Genomic DNA, 18875 nt, shown 5'->3' with positions numbered 1-18875 from the left:
GCACCAGGCTTTTGTAGATTCTGAGTCCTTCTGGCCCCAGATTGAGTAGTAGTATGTGTTTTTTCCTTTTGGGGGTGAAGTTTTCCTCATTCTCGTCCTCCAGGACCCCTATGAAGTTGTCAATATATTCTCTCCAGTCCTCCCACTTCATTAGTGGTTCCCCTGGTTTCGGTAGGAACTGGACTGGCGCTATAGCGTATCCCGATGGTGTGCTCATCTTCTCTTCCTTGACTGTGGGTGCTCTGTCCCCTTTGCTGGTGGGGCTACCTGGGGTGCTATCCGTTTCTTCTTTACTGGGTTGTACCTGGGGACTCTCAGTGTCAGCCCCCTCCCCCTCCTTTGTAGTAGCCAGCTCGGTTCCTCGCGTGTATATGGGTGGTTTGGATTAGGCACGCTTGTTCTGGCTGCTCTGGGGTCTCTGTGCCGCCTTTCCTGTTGCCTTCCCTGTGTGTGGGCAGTTATGGGCTCTGCAGCGCTCTTCAGGTTTACAGTACCTTATGTGGTGCTTATAGTCCTGCTGTGTCCGGTTTGTGCTACTCAGGGTCACTTGGCTGTGCAGGTCCGAAATCCAACCGGGTCTGGGTTGACTGGAGCTCTGCTAACTCTCGCAGTGCCCTCGTGGTGGGTCCGTTTTATTTCTGTTTTTTTTTCCGTTTTTGGGAAGCTTGCTAGTCACCTCCCGACCTCGTCGCCACTGTAGAATCTCTTTTATAATGAGACCGCTGACTCACTTTGCTTGTTGCACGTTTCTTTATTGAATTAACAATCTTCCTGAAGAGCGCCGAGCCGGCGCTGTTGAGTGTATGCTCTTGCGCCTCCTAATGAGATGCGCGTGCATCACTCGCGAAATGGCCGCCGCACGTCACGTCATTACGTGACGTGCATCAACTAGTAAGCGCCACTACAGTTGGTACAATTGTAAAGTCTGTCAAGTCCAAAATGATGCTTTAAACATTCTTTTTGGCTCCATCGCTAAGGAATGCAAATAATTCTCTTTGAGACTTTTGGTGCATTTGTCATCTTTTCCTCCACCTTGATGAAATACTAATTAAAGCTCAGCCAGTCCTAGTTTTATATTTCACTTCCTAACATTCGAAGTTTGGTTTTTAGCTTTACTAAAACAGAACTACATGTCCAGGAACGCAACCAAGTCGTACTAAATGAGAGATGAATGTGTGGCATTGATTATCCCGATATTTTTTTCCTTGGGCTTCCAAAACCACCTGAAATGAAACAAGGTGTGTTGCCTCTAACATACTAGACTTTTTAGAACTTACCTAAAGACATCTTTAGCGGTCTGATGTCAAAAGACTTAAAGTGAACGACATCAATACTTCAAGTGGGCTTTGAGTCAGCCCAACTGCTCATCAGTGGTTGGATTTCTTGTCAACCTCATAGGCTTGATTCTTACTCGAGACATTTCCTTTCTCCTCTTGTGTCTGTCCCGGTGAATAATTTCTTAAACATCATTTTAGATAAATGGCTTGTATCATTTCACTACTTACATTCAAGTAAAACCTTTTTTTCCTTTGCTTTTAGCACTCCATGGGTGTGTGTGTGTGTGTTGTCTTGCTCTCTCCCCATCTCCCATGTGCATAGCTTCCCCCTTCACGCCATGCCATCATTGATGGTCAGCATAGACAATAATAATTAGTTTTCTTTTTGTTGGCACTGAAAAGTATTGGCAAAAAGTATTGGCAAAGCCTAAGGACAATATTTATTGGCTTTATTATGTCTAATTCGCCTCAGAATTCTATGGTCATGTACGGTAGTCCTTTTATGGTGATCTTTTCTGCCCCAGTAGTCCTTCTGTGCCTAAGGTTGATATCAACTTTTTATCCTATTTCTATGTTGGGGGGCTGTACAGGCATTAAGGGGCAGATTTACAATAACTGGCGCACCATGGGCAGGGCTTTAAGTGGGATGAAAAAACTGGGGGGGTCTCTCAAAGGGGCGTGGTCAGTGTAATTAGGGGCGTGGCTTTAACAAACGTACGCTAAAAATCTGTGTTTACCATAGTGTGCCGCCCGATCTGTATTTTGCTGTTTCTGTCATTGCATCCAGATATATGAGACAACAAGTAGCATCATACCTACAACAAGTAAGGACTATTGGTTTTATCAATGCTTGTTGGTTGCATAAGATAAATAAGCTGCAACTTGGCTTGTTACATATAATATTAAAAAAGCTTCCAATTAAAGCCCTGGTGACCCTACCACAATGTTGCTGTTTCAGAAAGAGAAGGGAAATCCAGAAAGAAAATGACTCTTTAAAGGATTTTCCTTCCCCCACAACGCTCACCTGGCATGACGTCATGACGTAACTTCTCCACTAGTGAGAAGTGAGCAGTGTGGGCAGCGCACATCGATGTGCTTGCCATCTCGAAATGGGTCTCTATCGCACTGGCACTTTTGTCCGGATTGCAGTGACAGCAAATGGCTGTCACTGCAGTCCAGAAAAAAAACGGACCGCCTGTGCCAGGGCTCAAAACAGAGCCCGATACAGACCCGTTTCGAGGCCCGCTTTAAAAAACTGCCGGTGCTCAGACCCCTTGAGACCCGGCCCACTTAAAGCTCTGACCATGGGGCAAAAACAGCAGATGCGTGACGCATCTGTGTCGTAAAGGCGGGGCATTGCTGGAGTTGCGTCGCAAGTGCGACACAGCTCCAGCAATGCTCTGGGGGGCCCTTTCTGTACAATGCTGCATCAATCCTCACGCCTGGTTTTGAAGCAGCATGGGCTCAAAAGTGACTGAGTGAAATCTTGTAGATTTCACTCAGCCACTTTTAGGAGGCGTTCCTGCACCGGAACGCCCCCCACTCCCCCCTCCCCCTTGCAGGAACGCCTACTTCTGACGCAGGGCTTTACAACAAAGTAAATTTATTTATACAATTTACATGTTAGAAATTTGCACAGAATATTCATTATGGCCGTTTATGCTTCAGTTCTACACATACATTGAAATATCCGATTCATAAAAAAATTCGAAATGTAATTCATGTTTAGCGTGACAGTTTGACTTTTAGAGAAAGAACAATTTTTGGGGAAAGATGCTTTTGACTGGTACACACTTCTCAGTCAGAGCGGCATTCCTCTTTCATATCGTTCTCGTTGCTCGGCAGGTGTTTCTTTCCGTGCCTCACAGGAAGTTGATTTCGAGATTAACCTTAGTACCGACAGGACTGATATACTCGGAGTTCATGTTTCTGAGCTGGCGAGAAAAAGTGGCGCACGGGATCTGTGGACTTCCGGTCCGTTGCTAGGCGATTGTACACTTTCAGATGCTGTGAAGCGGGCAGGTGTAGAGAAGGGTAAGAAACTTTGGAGCACTAACACTGGCTGTGCTAGCGAGGGAAGGTCGTGAGACGAGCGTGTGGTACAGAGAAGAGAGGGGTTATGGGTGCACCGATCTTAAATGTTGGCGGCTTTTCCTCAGAGAAGGCGTATCAGATAAAAACTCCGAGGCATAAGAGGGCCGAGGAATTTGGAACTAATTAAATTGTTTTTTTTCCCAGTAAAACGCTTCGAATGGCATTTTCGAAGTTTCTAAATTAGCGCTGTAAGACCGAGCCTTACTAGAGCAAAAAATACTTGGTGGGGAGGAGGGGCAGCTAACTAGCTTGTCCAGTTTGCCATGAAATGTAGTGACGTCACTTGGAGTGGACTCCCAGAAGTGGTTGCACACCGCTTATATCCTTGCTTTTAAATGGAAATATACCCGCGCAGAAACTCGCAATTCAAAGCACTTGTTTGTTCCTGATAACTACTTTATCATTAAATCCACTGCAGAAGTGCAAAGAAGTGCGGATACTATTCCTTTCAAGTTAAAGAAGTGCAGGTACTCAGTACCAGACAGTACCTGCCAATTTGAAGCGTTGCCAAATGTTATTATGCAAAGGGTAATAATCCAATATTACATTTAAAGGCGCTCACTTAATATGAATGCTGCGTTTCTCATGCATTTCAGCCTTGAAAAAGTCTCTGTGACAAAACATGTGTCGGCTGCCTTTCTGTATTGGATATCACGTCTGGCACAAGAAATGTGAAAAGAATTTATCATGCAAAATACAACTTCAACCTTGATAAACTTATTTATTGATTACAATTCATGGCTTTGGATATACTAAATTCACTGAATTTGTGTGCAGTTTCGGATGTGCAAATATTCTGACATAGCCACCATCGACATATATATTGTAATGCTTTTTTCAACGACCTGCCTGCCTGGCGGTCATTTATAAATTTGGTGGGCAAAACTTCCACCAGGGCAACTGAGTAATTTACTCACTTGCTCTGGCGGACCCACGAGCCGTCCACCAAGAATTAAATCGGCCTCTTTGTCTTTCTCCTGGACAGTTAGTTAAAGGGCCCAGTGAGCGAGAGGGCAGAGATAGCCTTTTAGATGCAAATAGGAACATCTGCCAATGATCTAGCGTTAATATTCCTTGGGGGGGGGGGGGGGGGGGAACAGCAAAAGCTAAAAAGACATTGTTTCCACAGAACTAATCAAGAAGCAGAGACACTAAGAAAGGACAAACAAATTGCTGGCACACCTCTTCCCAAGCTTCTGTCTATGACCCTGCCTTGAAATAGTTCAGCACACGCTGCTTGTTCTGCCCCGCGAGGGCCACCAGCAGGGTCGGATTGGGATCACAATTTGGCCCGGGCACTGACGAAAAAAGTGGCCCACATTCAAGGGGCATGGCCCACATTCAAGGGGCGTGGCCCACATTCAAGGGGCGTGCCCTTTCATGAAACACTATTTGGTTACACACGTCAATGTCCTTGAATATTAGATGTAAATACATTAGAAATTTGGACAAGTATGGTAGTGCACTGTCCAGTGCAGTGCTTTAAATGGAAGAAAAATAGTGCAGGTACTCATTTAAATGTGGCGAGTGGGTGGGGCTTGGGGCGGGGCTTAGGAAACGTCATGCCAATACTTCTTGACTTCTATACTACTTGCCAGCACATACCAAAACACGAGAAATGTCTTTTTTCAATAAACAAAGAAGGTTTGTTTACTCCTTACACAACGTAGCCAAACGCTGTGATATTTTAACATTTCCTTGTTTTTTAATATTTGCAACATCTATATTGTTAATTGCTGTTGCTCGGCACAATACTACATATTCTCGAGGGACACCGAAAAAAGCAGACCTGCATACACAACCATTCAACACATTTCCTTAAAGATACCTTCCAAGATGTGTCTCTACTCTCTCCCCCTTTCTCTCGCATTTATCTCACACAAATCAATCACAGGCTAGCAGACAATCATAAGCAGACACTTACACAAAAGAATGAGGTGTGATTAAAGCCATTTGAACCTGGTTACCTTGCACGGCTTTCTTAATAGCGCTGTCACCGGGTTGCCTCAATTTCTTTGTTTGCAACACAGCATGATGGTGAACATCCCGACGGTATGCAGATGAGCCCACGCTGAATAGTCCAGCAGGGGCTCGGCTCAGGTTCACAGAAGTGCCTTGGCCGTCAGAGACAGGCCGCCAGCACCAGCGTTTAATGAGTACCGGTACTCTGCTCGGCAGTAAGAGAAGTGCCGGTACTCAGAGAGATAAAACGAAGAAGTGCCGGTACTCAGTACCTGTGAGTACCGGCCCATTTAAAGCACTGGTCCAGTGACCAGCTGAAAGAGGACATCAAAGATCAGAAATTGGATTATAAATTCAAATCTGTTCCGAACAGGGGCCCAAAAATATGTTTGGCCGAGGGCCCCCAAAATCCTTAAGATGTTTGGCACAGAAATGAATTAAAGTGAGAGGATACTGTTCTTGCACAGGAGACACGGGGGGAAAGGTGACTAAAAAAACAGCAAGGCCCCTTTCTGTCACAAAATTATTTGAGCCCTTCAGGGAAGGAGCACCTAATAAGCAGCGAAGCCCCTGCTATAACTAACCTACTCAGCCCTCCCTAGACCTTCAGCTCAGGAGCACATGAACAGCAGTGAGGCCCCTGCAATTAGTAAATTAATCACCCCTCCCCAGCACTCAAGGCCTCAGGGCAATGTCCTGGCATGGGAGCACAAAACACAGCTGCTGCGTCATCCATGGTAGCCAGGGGGAGGCTGAGGTGAAGATGGTGCAAGTTGCAAAGATCACCTGGCCCCCACAGCGAGACCCATTCTTCCACGCCCATTATTCCCTCTGCTGTTTTTCTCTGGACCCCGACCTGCCATCTTGTCCATTCCCTCGTCTTGTACCCTCTCCCTTGTTTCCCCCTTGACAATCCTCAAATGTTTCTTCCCTTTTCTTTTTTGCCTTTTCTCCATACCCTTGTATCCCTCCCACCCTCCCTTGGTGCTGTGACTGCATCCCCCCTCCAACCCCACTTAATGGAACTCTGCCTGAGAAAATCTACTATGTGTGTATATATATGTATATAGATAACTGTAATCACTAGTATATGAAGTAGACCTTTGTAGTATCTACCATTCCTAGTTGACTCTTAGAGTATATCCATTTGTATCCCTTCCTTGGGTATTTAGAGATAACTCTAATCACAAGTATATGCAGTAGACCTTTGTACTCTCTACCATTCTTATGTGACTCTTAGAGTATATCCATTTGTTTCTCTTCCTTGAGTGACTTTACTACTTGTACATTTGCAATTTTTCTGTCTGTTTGTATCTCTTCCTTGTGTGACTTTACATCTTGTACATTTGCAATTTTTTCTGCTTGTATCTTTTATGTAACACATGTAATCCTAAATCCTTAAGTTTTGCAACTGATTCTTATGTAAAGTGCTCTGACACCTTCTGGTAAAGTTCGCGCTATATAAAATCATATTAAATTAAAAACAAACAAAAAAAAAACCTAACACTGTTTATGTGCTGTGTGGGCCCCAGGGGGGCTGAGGTGAAAATGGCTCAGAGGCCTGAGCAACACCTGGCCACCAGGGAGGCTGATTTTTGCAAACAATCACCCCCTCCCCAGCCACCCACAGCCTGATTGCTTTGCTGGGCAGGGGGTGAAGGAGAGACCACAGCGGATAATCACTGCACAGTGAAGCTGCATTCATTTCTCTGTCTCTGACTCCGTGCCCTCTGTGGGCCGTTTTTTTTTCTCTCCTTTCCTAGTCCACAGAGATCACGGAGACAGAGACAGAGAAATTAATGCAGCTTCACTGTGCGGCTGGGAAAGGGGAGAAAAAAAACCAGCCCACAGAGGGCACGGAGATACCGGCCCTTCGGCCGCTGCCCGAATGCCCGCATTGCCAATCCGCCCCTGGCAACCAGTGCTATAGAGTCAGTTTTTTTTTTACTGATTTCTGTTCAAGGTTTATGATGAGTGCCATATAAGTGAATACATTAAAAGGTGGTAAGTGCATAGTGATGAGGTTTGAGATAGTGTGGGCATACCTAGGGCAAACATATTGACACAATTACGTACACGCATATTGACTGGTGCCTGATGACCAGAAAAGTAGAGAACACAGGAAACGTGAAGGGAGTGTCATCTACATAACCCTGCCTACTCTCCTTTGAACGAAATCACCCTCTATACCTGTACGAGACAGCGGCTATTAGCCAAGGATTGATGTAAAGATTCATTCAAATCTTCAGAGTAAGGTAGTACTTTATTGCAGCCATAAGTAAGTGCAGTAGTGCCACTTCAGGCCCAAAACCAACTGACCTATTCAAAGATTTACCTTCTCTTATGGAAAACTGAACAGGAATATGAAACACCTTGGTAGGGGGACATGATCACAAATTACACATGTAATAAAAGGGAAGAAATACGGAGCTACATGACTACCTTAAACATCCCCCCAACGTTATTGAGCAATGTTGATATATATTTACTTTGTGGTACACTTTGTACAAAGCAAAACGTAAAGAGGCTGCATTACCTGTTGCTAGGTTTAATATAATCACAGAATAAGTCTTAAATATATTATACTTTGCAAATATAGGCATCGAACTTCATATAGGAAATAATCCTTTGGCCAAACCTTCCTTTTTTGACTTTAGAACACTCTTGTTGACTGGCCATGTTAATCTGACTTCCTGCTGAATTCAGACTTCACCTTGAGTTGTTACAGTACTCCTGGAATTCTCCACAGTGGGATCATTGTGCACTTATTCCTCATTTTGTTCATGCATGCTACTGCCAACCAGAACACTACTATCATCTAATTTTGTACCTGAACTACACAACCCACCAAAAATCCTTTCCCTAAATCGGATCACTACAAACCTCATTCTCTTCACCACAACTACAAAGTGGTCTCAGATGCTAGACTTTTCTGTCACAGAGCATGTCAGGATTGCTTAAAACCATCACAATTTGGGGGTCCGAAAACGCACCTTCTCTCTTACTCATTTTGTTCTCTTGCTAACTCGCACCCTTTGCCCCTCCTTCAACGTACAATGTTTTACTCCATGTCGTCCATCATAATACTTTTTGTACGCTGTTCATGCTTTCCTAATACTTTCTGTAACCAATTCAAAAGACCACTCTTTCTGCTGCAGTTTATTCATTAATTCTAAAATGACCTTAGTAAAAGGAACTCTTCGTATAATACCAAAGAGGCTATAAACAATCATTCCATTCTGAGTAATCCTATAGGCCTACACCATCTTACTTTGCTGTTCCATTCTTGTCTACTCTTGCTTGTTAATTGTATTAATCTCGAAAAAATTTCTACGGCTTCTTTTCGACTAGGGAAATCTGGGAAAGTAGATGTGTGGATAATATTACATTGGAGGAAACCTTCAGTACAACTCTATTTAAACTTCACACCATTGTAACTTATTATTCTTTTCGGCATTCCTTCCCTTATAAATATCTTGCTAAAAATGTCACTATTGCTTTATAATCAGCCTTTCTTACAATTTCTACATCTACCCATTTTGAAAAAGTATCCCTCAACAGGAAAATGAACAATTGTTTATTTTCACATTAGGATGTACCTGGTCAATTAAAGTCAGTCATTGCAATATCCGACGTACTTGTTTTTAACGGTGCCTAGTTTTCCACAATTAAAATTCTTTTGGATAAAACAAAGGCATTTTTTAACCACTCTTTTTCACTCAACTATTGCACTCACGATATACATTTTTTTTTTTAAACTGCTCCGCTGTAATCAGGTGTCGTACACCCCAGGGATGCACTCGGCCTCTCTGGTGGGAACCCAATGATGAAGCATGTCACCAACTAGGTTGGTGAGTGAGGGTTCTTTTAAATAACTATAGTGATTCCTCTTGCTAGCTCTTCCATTGCGGGTTGCACTCTTTTGTTGTTGAATTGATATTGTTTGAAGGGACCAAGAGTGGCTCCAGTTTCCTCTCTCTCCTGTTGTTTATCTATATGGCAGTTGTCTCTCACAAATTTGGCTACGCTGGTCATGGTGTTGCAGAAGTTGGTTTTGATGTTGGAGGATTTTACAATGTTAAACAGGGTGGGGTTGAGGGATGATCCTTGTGGTATGCCACATATGATGCCTTTGGTTGCTGAGGTGAAGGAGGGCAGTCAGATACTCTGTGCTACCGGTAAGGATGGAGGCAGTCCACTTGAGGGATTCATGCCGCATGCCTCTGTTGTAGAGTCTATTGATGAGGGTGTTGTGGAAGACGGTGTAGAATGCTGCAGAGAGGTCGAGGAGGACCAGGGCCATGGTTTCTACACGACCGAGGAGTGCTCTGATGTCATATGTGGCGGCAATCAGCGCACTCTCAGTGCTGAAGTTGGCACAGAATCCTGATTGTGAGGTGGCTTTGTTCAAGTAATTCGGTGAGCTGCTGGATAATGGTTTTCTCAAGTACTTTGGCTGGGTAGGGGAGCAGGGAGATCAGAGAATCATTTTTTATATTTTTGTTAAATAAGGTATCAATGTGGCACTCGTGGTTCTTTCTGAAATATCCTCAGGGCTGTCATTGTTGCCAAATTTTGTAACAAATCATTCAAGCCTCCAGAATAAATTAGTACTTTACAGCAGCCATATGTAAGTGCAAAGCAAAGTCTCCAGGTTCAAATCCAACTGATCCATTCAAAGATATTCACTCTGCAACAGAATGAAAGAATTGCTGTTCCTGACGCCATTTGTGTTATTTTAAAATTAGCAAACTGAATGCACTTGAATACTGAATTGAGCACTTGAAGTTGAGAATTTTAATTTTGTTTGGACGATACTCACCACTAGCTCGCTCACCACTTCCAGGTAGACACGCCACCTCTGTTGAGCGCCAATCAGGGAAGAGGGGGGTGGAGACAAGGCTGTCGACGGCTACTAATGCCGGTAAACAGCGCGGGGAACTCATTTGGGAAAGGTGCAGCTGAATGAAAGAATTGCCGCGCCTGATGCCATTTGTGTTATTTTAAAATTAGCAAACTGAATGCACTTGAATACTGAATTGAGCACTTGAAGTTCAGAATTTTAATTTTGTTCGGGCGGTACTCACCGCTAGCTCACTCACCACTTAATGGTAGACACGCCACCTCTGTTTAGCGTCAATCAGGGAAGAGGGGGGTAGAGACAAGGCTGTTGATGGCTACTAATGCCGGTAAACAGCACGGGGAACTCATTTGGGAAAGGTGCAGCTGAATGAAAGAATTGCCGCGCCTGATGCCATTTGTGTTATTTTAAAATTAGCAAACTGAATGCACTTGAATACTTAATTGAGCACTTGAAGTTGAGAATTTTAATTTTGTTCGGACGATACTCACCGCTAGCTCGCTCACCACTTCCTGGTAGACACGCCACCTCTGTTGAGCGCCAATCAGGGAAGAGGGGGGTGGAGACAAGGCTGTCGACAGCTACTAATTCCGGTAACTATATGGGAGCGCAGCGGACACGCGCCAAAGGCAAGCCCGTCTGCGCCCATCCGTGGCCGGCAGGGGCAAGGGGCAAGTCACTATGCTAATTTAGAACTTACTCCGCAGCCACCCTAAAAAAACTTCACTCAATGGAGTCAACAGTCAATAATGCCATACTTACCAGCTTAAGCAACAATGGTATAAGGGAACTTAGATCATCATTCCCCGAACTCACCCCTAAGAACATCGCGGCCCACATCAAGCCCAAGGCTATGAAGGAAGAACAAGCACTCTCAATCATTTATTTAAATACCTGTTCTTTGCCCAAGCACCAACTTGATATATACAATTTGCTGGCGACAGACAAACCAGATATACTTCTACTCACAGAAACCTGGTTAACACAGGACTCTGCCCCGGACATCTTAGCTGCACTACCTAACGAATACTATATTATTCAAGCAAATTGCCCACAGGGAAAAAAAGGGAGGGGGAGTAGCAGCTATTGTACATCATAACCTTAAATTTACGGCACTTACCCCCCTGGACCTACTTCAGTCGGACAACTTAGTACTCAGACTTGAATCGCACACCACGAAGCCTGCAAGTGGTTCTCACCTGAGTTAAAAAGTTTAAAACTTGAATTACGTCAAGCAGAGAGAAAGTGGAGACATAAATACTCCCTGGAGGATAAAAGCAAGTTTCTAAAGGCACGTGGTACTTAAAAAAAAAAAGGCAATAATAACAACCAAAGCCAATTTCTTCTCGTCTAAAATTACCAATTCTGCTAAACGCTCTAAAGACATCTTTTCAATCATCAACGAACTATTGAATCCGAACAGAATCACAGTGAAACCCACCCCCTCTCAAACCCTATGTGATTCCTTTAACAACTTTTTCATTGAAAAAATTAATACCATCAAAAATATTATTCCCAATTGTCCGAGCCCGGCGTACCACATGAAACCTAAGAACCCAGAAAAGCTGGTACAATTTCCACCAATAAACCAAGAAATTTTCACAGACCTACTGGCCAAAGTAAAATCTGGATCCCCTAGAGACTACTGTCCTCCAAGGATCCTTAAGGAAATATTCACGGCGTGCCCAAGTCCAGCTGTGACTCTCCTTTATGAGTCACTAAGCCTGGGTCTGGTACCAGAGTCTTTTAAAAAAGCCATAATTATCCCCTTACTAAAAAAACCAGGAGCTGAACCTAATACGCTAACGAATTTTTGGCCAATTTCACTGCTCCGATATCTGGCTAAACTGCTTGAAGCCCATGTAGCCAAATGCCTATCTGCCTTTTTGGAGCATTCAGAATACCTAGACACTCATCCGGCAGGCTTCCGTCCTGCTCACTCCACAGAGGCGGTGATCCTGTCAGTATTGGATAATCTAAGAGACAAGGCAGACAAATTCATTAACAGCATGATCAAAAGACACAACACAATCAGTAACCTAAGATCCGCTCACCTACATCTCCTGATAACGCCTCCCTTTAAACAAAAACTATTTGGAGGATCTAGATTTTCTACACTGGCCCCAAGATACAGCAACTCCATGCCGCTAGAGAGTAGGTCCTGTACTGACCTCATGACATTCCGTAGACTTTAAAAGACATGGCTCTTCCGACAGGCTTATAAGTAACTTTCGATTAAAGCATAACACCTCCACCAATTCCCAGCAGCGCCAAGAAACCAACCCGGTGCACGAGCGCTTTATAAATCAATTATAACATAAAATAACAACATAACATAACAAATCCAACTGATCCATTCAAAGATATTCACTCTGCAACAGAATGCAGAACATCGAATATAGAACTTTGTGAGATGGACCATGTTGACATGATATGTAATGAGAGGGAAGAATTACAGAGCTGCATGCCAACAATAACAAGCATTGGCATAGCCAATAGGTCTCGCTATTGGGACCTTAGGTGTTTATCCTGAAGTTTTGGCTAAGTTGTAGAGTATTGTGGCTGATGTGTATTATGTTGAAAAGGTATAATGAAAAGTGTTATATTTAGTATGTAGTGGTATTATCATGTGGTTTGTATTTATGCTGCATTGAGTATAGTGTAAGTACGTGGTGTGTAATTTTGTGGTACTGAGTTTTGTTATGTGTAGTGTATTTTTATTGCATTGAGTGTAGTCTAAATTTGTGGCATGTGCTTACGTGGCACTGAGTGATATTATGTGGATTGTATTTATGTTGTATTGAGTTGTGTGTAATTATGTGGCAGGTAATTATGTGTCACTGAGTGGTATTGTGTGGGGTGTATGTTGCATTTAGTAGAGTGTAATTATGTGGTATGTAATTATGTAGCAGTGAGCGGTATTATTTGGAGTGTATGTTGCATCAAGTGCAATATAAATATTTAGCATATAATTATGTGGCACTGAGTTGTATAATGCGGAGTGTTTTTGTGCTGTATTGAGGAGAGTGTAATTATGTGGAGTGTAATTATGTGGCACTCATTGGTTTTATGTTGAGTGTATGTATGTTGCATTGAGTAGAGTGTAATTATGTTTCATGTAATTATGTGGTAGTAAGTGGAATTATGTGGAGTGCATGTTGCATTTAGTAAAATGTAATTACGTGGTGTAATTATTTGGTTTTGAGTGTTGTTATGTAGAGTGTATTTACATTGTATTGAGTATAGTGTAATTATGTGGCGTGTTAATACGTGGCACTGAGTGATATTATGTGGATTGTATTGAGGCTGTATTGAGTAGAGTGTAATTATGTGATATGTCATTATGTGGCACTGAGTGGTATTATGTGGGGTGTGTGTTGGATTTAGTATAGTGTGTGTTATGTCATTATGTGGCAGTGATTGGTATTTTGTGTTGCATAGAGGACATTGTAATTATGTGGAGTGTAATTATGTGACACTAAGTGGTATTATGTGGATTGTATTTATTTTGCATTGAGTAGAGTGTAAGTATGTGGCATGTAATTATGTGGCAGTTAGTGGTATTATGTGGAGTGTATGTTGTATTTATAACAGTTTAATGATGTGGTGTAATTATGTGGTTTTGAGTGGTGTTATGTGGAGTGTATTTATGTTGTATTGAGTAGAGTGTAATTATGTGGCATGTAGTTATGTGGTATTGAGTAGTATTGTGTGGGGTGTATGTTGCATTTAGTATAGTGTACACATGTGGCATGTAATTATGTGGTAGTGAGTGGTATTTTGTGTTGCATTGAGTAGAGTATAATTATGTGGAGTGTAATTATGTGGCACTGAGTGGTATAATGTAGAGTGTATTATAATTATGTCGTAGTGAGTGGTATTATGTGGCGTGTAACAACATTAACTGTTGCATAGTTAAACACTTATAAGTTCCCAAAGGCGAGACCTATTCACTATCTTAAAGGTGATTCCCCCTCTTCCAGTATCCTGTGTCACCTAATACAGCTGTATTACCACTAGTACCAAGCGTACTCGCTCCTCCCATTTGAAGAAGTTCAAGACATCACTGGACATGACCACTAAATATATGGAAATTGTCTGTCTAATAATAGTGGGAGTACAGCCGTATTAGGCAACACAGGATACTGGAAGATGGGGATTCCCCTTTAAGATAGGCAATGCTGATTGGACCGGGATGGAATTACAACCGGCAACCAGGAGGACTTAAAATAAGAAATAGACAGTCCTGAAGAAGTTGCGGGCTAACCCCCAGTTGCTCCGAAAAACTTGTTGGCTAGGAATAATGAACCAAAAGACGAAGTGTAAAAAATAAGATACATCTTTATTATTTTAATATACTAAAATTCAAGTCAAGTCCATGTCATATATGACATGGACTACATGTCATATATAAGTGTGTACTAGAGGCTAAGAGTCCATACTAAGAGTAAAGTACTACAGCTGCCTCTCACGATTGGCTCCTGAGGCGAAAAGCCGGGAGCGGGGACAAATTGCTTTTTAACCATTCTTGTGTGATACTGTGATTTTAAACGGTACCTCTGGCTTCTTAAAAACAGCGCTACTCGCTGCAACGACTCCCTCCTTCGGCCGCCATTCCCGAGGGCGAGGCGAGACACGCCCCCTCGGCTGGCCACGCCCCCCCGCCAAAACATACAAATAGAGCGCGCCAACGCTAGGCGCCGCACTCACGATTGGCTCCTGAGGCGAAAAGCCGGGAGCCGGGACAAATTGCTTTTTAACCATTCTTGTGTGATACTGTGATTTTAAACGGTACCTCTGGCTTCTTAAAAACAGCGCTACTCGCTGCAACGACTCCCTCCTTCGGCCGCCATTCCCGAGGGCGAGGCGAGACACGCCCCCTTCTTTTTAACCATTCTTGTGTGATACTGTGATTTTAAACGGTACCTCTGGCTTCTTAAAAACAGCGCTACTCGCTGCAACGACTCCCTCCTTCGGCCGCCATTCCCGAGGGCGAGGCGAGACACGCCCCCTCGGCTGGCCACGCCCCCCCGCCAAAACATACAAATAGAGCGCGCCAACGCTAGGCGCCGCACTCACGATTGGCTCCTGAGGCGAAAAGCCGGGAGCGGGGACAAATTGCTTTTTAACCATTCTTGTGTGATACTGTGATTTTAAACGGTACCTCTGGCTTCTTAAAAACAGCGCTACTCGCTGCAACGACTCCCTCCTTCGGCCGCCATTCCCGAGGGCGAGGCGAGACACGCCCCCTCGGCTGGCCACGCCCCCCCGCCAAAACATACAAATAGAGCGCGCCAACGCTAGGCGCCGCACTCACGATTGGCTCCTGAGGCGAAAAGCCGGGAGCGGGGACAAATTGCTTTTTAACCATTCTTGTGTGATACTGTGATTTTAAACGGTACCTCTGGCTTCTTAAAAACAGCGCTACTCGCTGCAACGACTCCCTCCTTCGGCCGCCATTCCCGAGGGCGAGGCGAGACACGCCCCCTTGGCTGGCCACGCCCCCCCGCCAAAACATACAAATAGAGCGCGCCAACGCTAGGCGCCGCACTCACGATTGGCTCCTGAGGCGAAAAGCCGGGAGCGGGGACAAATTGCTTTTTAACCATTCTTGTGTGATACTGTGATTTTAAACGGTACCTCTGGCTTCTTAAAAACAGCGCTACTCGCTGCAACGACTCCCTCCTTCGGCCGCCATTCCCGAGGGCGAGGCGAGACACGCCCCCTCGGCTGGCCACGCCCCCCCACCAAAACATACAAATAGAGCGCGCCAACGCTAGGCGCCGCACTCACGATTGGCTCCTGAGGCGAAAAGCCGGGAGCCGGGACAAATTGCTTTTTAACCATTCTTGTGTGATACTGTGATTTTAAACGGTACCTCTGGCTTCTTAAAAACAGCGCTACTCGCTGCAACGACTCCCTCCTTCGGCCGCCATTCCCGAGGGCGAGGCGAGACACGCCACCTCGGCTGGCCACGCCCACTCCAACCTCCCGACCTAGCGGCATAAAACATGTGTCTTGGTCGGAAGCGCAGCGGACGAGCGCAGCGGGCGCGACGTTTGCGCGCCGAAGGCGCGCCTAAGGCAAGCCCGTCTGCGCCCGTCCGCGGCCGGACGGGGCCAGGGGCACGACTCTATGCCAATTTCATCTCTTACTCCGCTGAGGAGCTTGTCACCCTCCAGGGCCACTTGCCACTCTCAGACTCTGTCCGTATGCATATTACTTCTTTAGGGATTGTATCCTCTCCCACTCCTACTCTGCCGTCCTCGTTGCCCGTCCGTTCCCCGCAATGCCCTCTCCCACCCGACCCTTCCCCTCCAACTCCGTCACTATCCATCCTCCTGCTCAACACCAGGTCAGCGGTCAAGCACCATCATGAGCTCTTCGTCTTGCTTGATTCTGAGAAGCCTGACTTACTCCTCTTGACCGAAACCTGGTTCTGCGACTCTTCCCTGCCCGTTCTCTTGGCCACCCTCCCCCCCTCCTATGTGGCCTTACGCGCTGACCGCCCAGCAGGCAGGGTTGGCGGTGGAGTGGCGATTATTGCTCGGTCGGTACTAAATTTCCAGCCCATCCCCTCTCCCCCTATCCCCTCCACTGAATTCCTCACTGTTCGCTCCCTTGCCCTCTCCCCTCCTATCACCTGTCTCCTAATGTACCGCCCTCCCCAGTCTTTGCCTCTGTTCTTGCCGGCTTTTCAAGACCTACTGGCCAACATGGTGGTCAATTATGCCTCGGTCTTGGTACTAGGGGATTTCAACTACTGGCCCTCGGACCCCTCTGAGTGTGCAGCCTCGAAAGAATTCACAGAGACTCTCACATCCTTAAACTTTACTCCACACATCTCTGTCCCTACTCACTCTCATGGTCACACTCTTGACCAGGTTTGGTCACTTAATCTTCCAGTTTCCCCGGCGACGGTCTCCCCCTGTCCTTGGTCCGACCATGCCCTTATTTCCTTCTCCGTCTCTCTCAACCTGATATCCAAAGCCCCCCACGCTAAAAACACCTGGGCGCGGAATTGGAATAGAGTTGACTTTCCCACCCTCACGTCCCACCTTCAGAATTCCACCCCGTCTCTCTCTGGTCTCTCGTCCGACTCCCAAGCCAACACAATTAACACCTGGTTGGCTAGAGGCTGTGACTCAGTGGCTGCCCTGCGTCGCATTTCTGTTCGGCGACCAAAGGAGTCTAACAGGTGGTTTAATGACCACCTAAAAGTACTAAAACTGTCCACTCGACAGGCAGAAAGGCACTGGAGGAAAAACTACTGTCCCTCACTCAAATCCCTTTATCTGAAATCACTTGCCGAACACAAGATCGCAATTCTTGCCGCCAAAACCTCCTACTTCTCAACAAAAATTATGTCTGCCGAAAACAAACCTAGGGAGATCTTTGGCATAGTACAGGACTTGGCTTACTCCGACAGGGCTTCACCTCAAATCCCCCCATCCCAGCCTCTCTGCAATCAATTAAACACTTACTTCCTTGATAAGATCACTACCATCAAAGCCAACATCCCCCCCCTCTTCAGCCTACGTCGACCCTTCTCCTCCTACCGTTCAAAACCTTCTCACCTCCATCCCCCCCCCTCACTGAAGAGGTATTCCTGGACCTACTTCCCAAAGTAAAGTCAGGTTCACCGGCAGACATCTGTCCGGCGCGTATTCTCCAACAAATCTACTCCTCTTGTCCTGAACTCCCCATTACCTTTCTCAACAGCTCCCTAGCGCAGGGAGTAGTGACCCCTACGCTTAAATCTGCCACCATAGTGCCCATCCTAAAAAAGCCTGGCGCTGACCCATCCATCTCAGCCAACTACCGCCCCATCTCCCTGCTGCCCTACTTAGGCAAGGTGCTGGAACGCTATGTCACCATGATACTCAGCACCCATGTAGAGGCCAATGGGGGATTGGCTTCCCGCCAGGCTGGCTTTCGACCCAGGCACTCGACTGAATCAGTCGTGGTATCAGTCCTGGACAACCTCAGGAAGGGCATGGATCATAACAAACACCAGGCCCTGGTACTCCTCGATCTCTCGGCCGCATTTGACACGGTAGACCATACCATCTTACTGTCCCGTGTCAAGGCGGCTGGAATTGAGGGAGCAGCCCTGGTGTGGCTTTCCTCCTTCCTGAGGGACCGCACTCAGGCGGTCCGGTTCGGAGATTTTACAACCACCCCACTCCCCGTCACGTGTGGTGTCCCCCAGGGTTCTTCCTTGTCCCCCCTACTATTCAATCTTTACATCTTCCCCCTCATCTTCACTCTTCAACAGCTGGAGGTTTAACTACGCGGATGACCTCCAGCTCATATTTGACCTATCCTCTTCTCCCCTCTCTGTCTCCAGCTTCCAGCACACCATGACATTCATCAGGGACTGGATGAACCACAACCATCTCAAGCTGAATCCGGACAAAACCGAGCTGGTTCTTACCGGAGGTTCTTCCAGTCCCTGGAACTCTCTCTTCTGGCCCCCCACCCTTGGTCCCGCCCCCACTCCTTCTACCACGGTCAAAACACTGGGGGTTAAAATGAATAATCAGCTTTCCCTCCACTCTCAAATCAGCTCCGTGGTCTCCTCCTGCTTCCTCACCCTCCGAACTATCCGCACTGTCTCTCGCTTCTTCTCCCCTCAGGCACTCAAAATGATCATGGCCGCTTTAGTCATATCACGACTG

General features: G+C 45.6%; 1 protein-coding gene across 1 annotated transcript in view; it reads left to right on the top strand.

Annotated features, from left to right (window-relative positions):
* Positions 1-3219: 3219 nt before the first annotated feature.
* LOC147711214 (DPY30 domain-containing protein 1-like) overlaps positions 3220-18875 on the top strand; it is a 203223-nt gene continuing 187567 nt past the window's right edge. The window contains exon 1 of the mRNA XM_086920123.1: positions 3220-3311. The gene's annotated coding sequence lies outside the window, so the exon portion shown is untranslated. The remainder of the gene's footprint in view (positions 3312-18875) is intronic.

The sequence above is a fragment of the Lissotriton vulgaris genome, chromosome 5, assembly GCF_964263255.1.
Source record: "Lissotriton vulgaris chromosome 5, aLisVul1.2, whole genome shotgun sequence".
Lineage (NCBI taxonomy): Eukaryota > Metazoa > Chordata > Amphibia > Caudata > Salamandridae > Lissotriton > Lissotriton vulgaris.
This window is presented reverse-complemented; position numbering and strand designations above follow the sequence as displayed.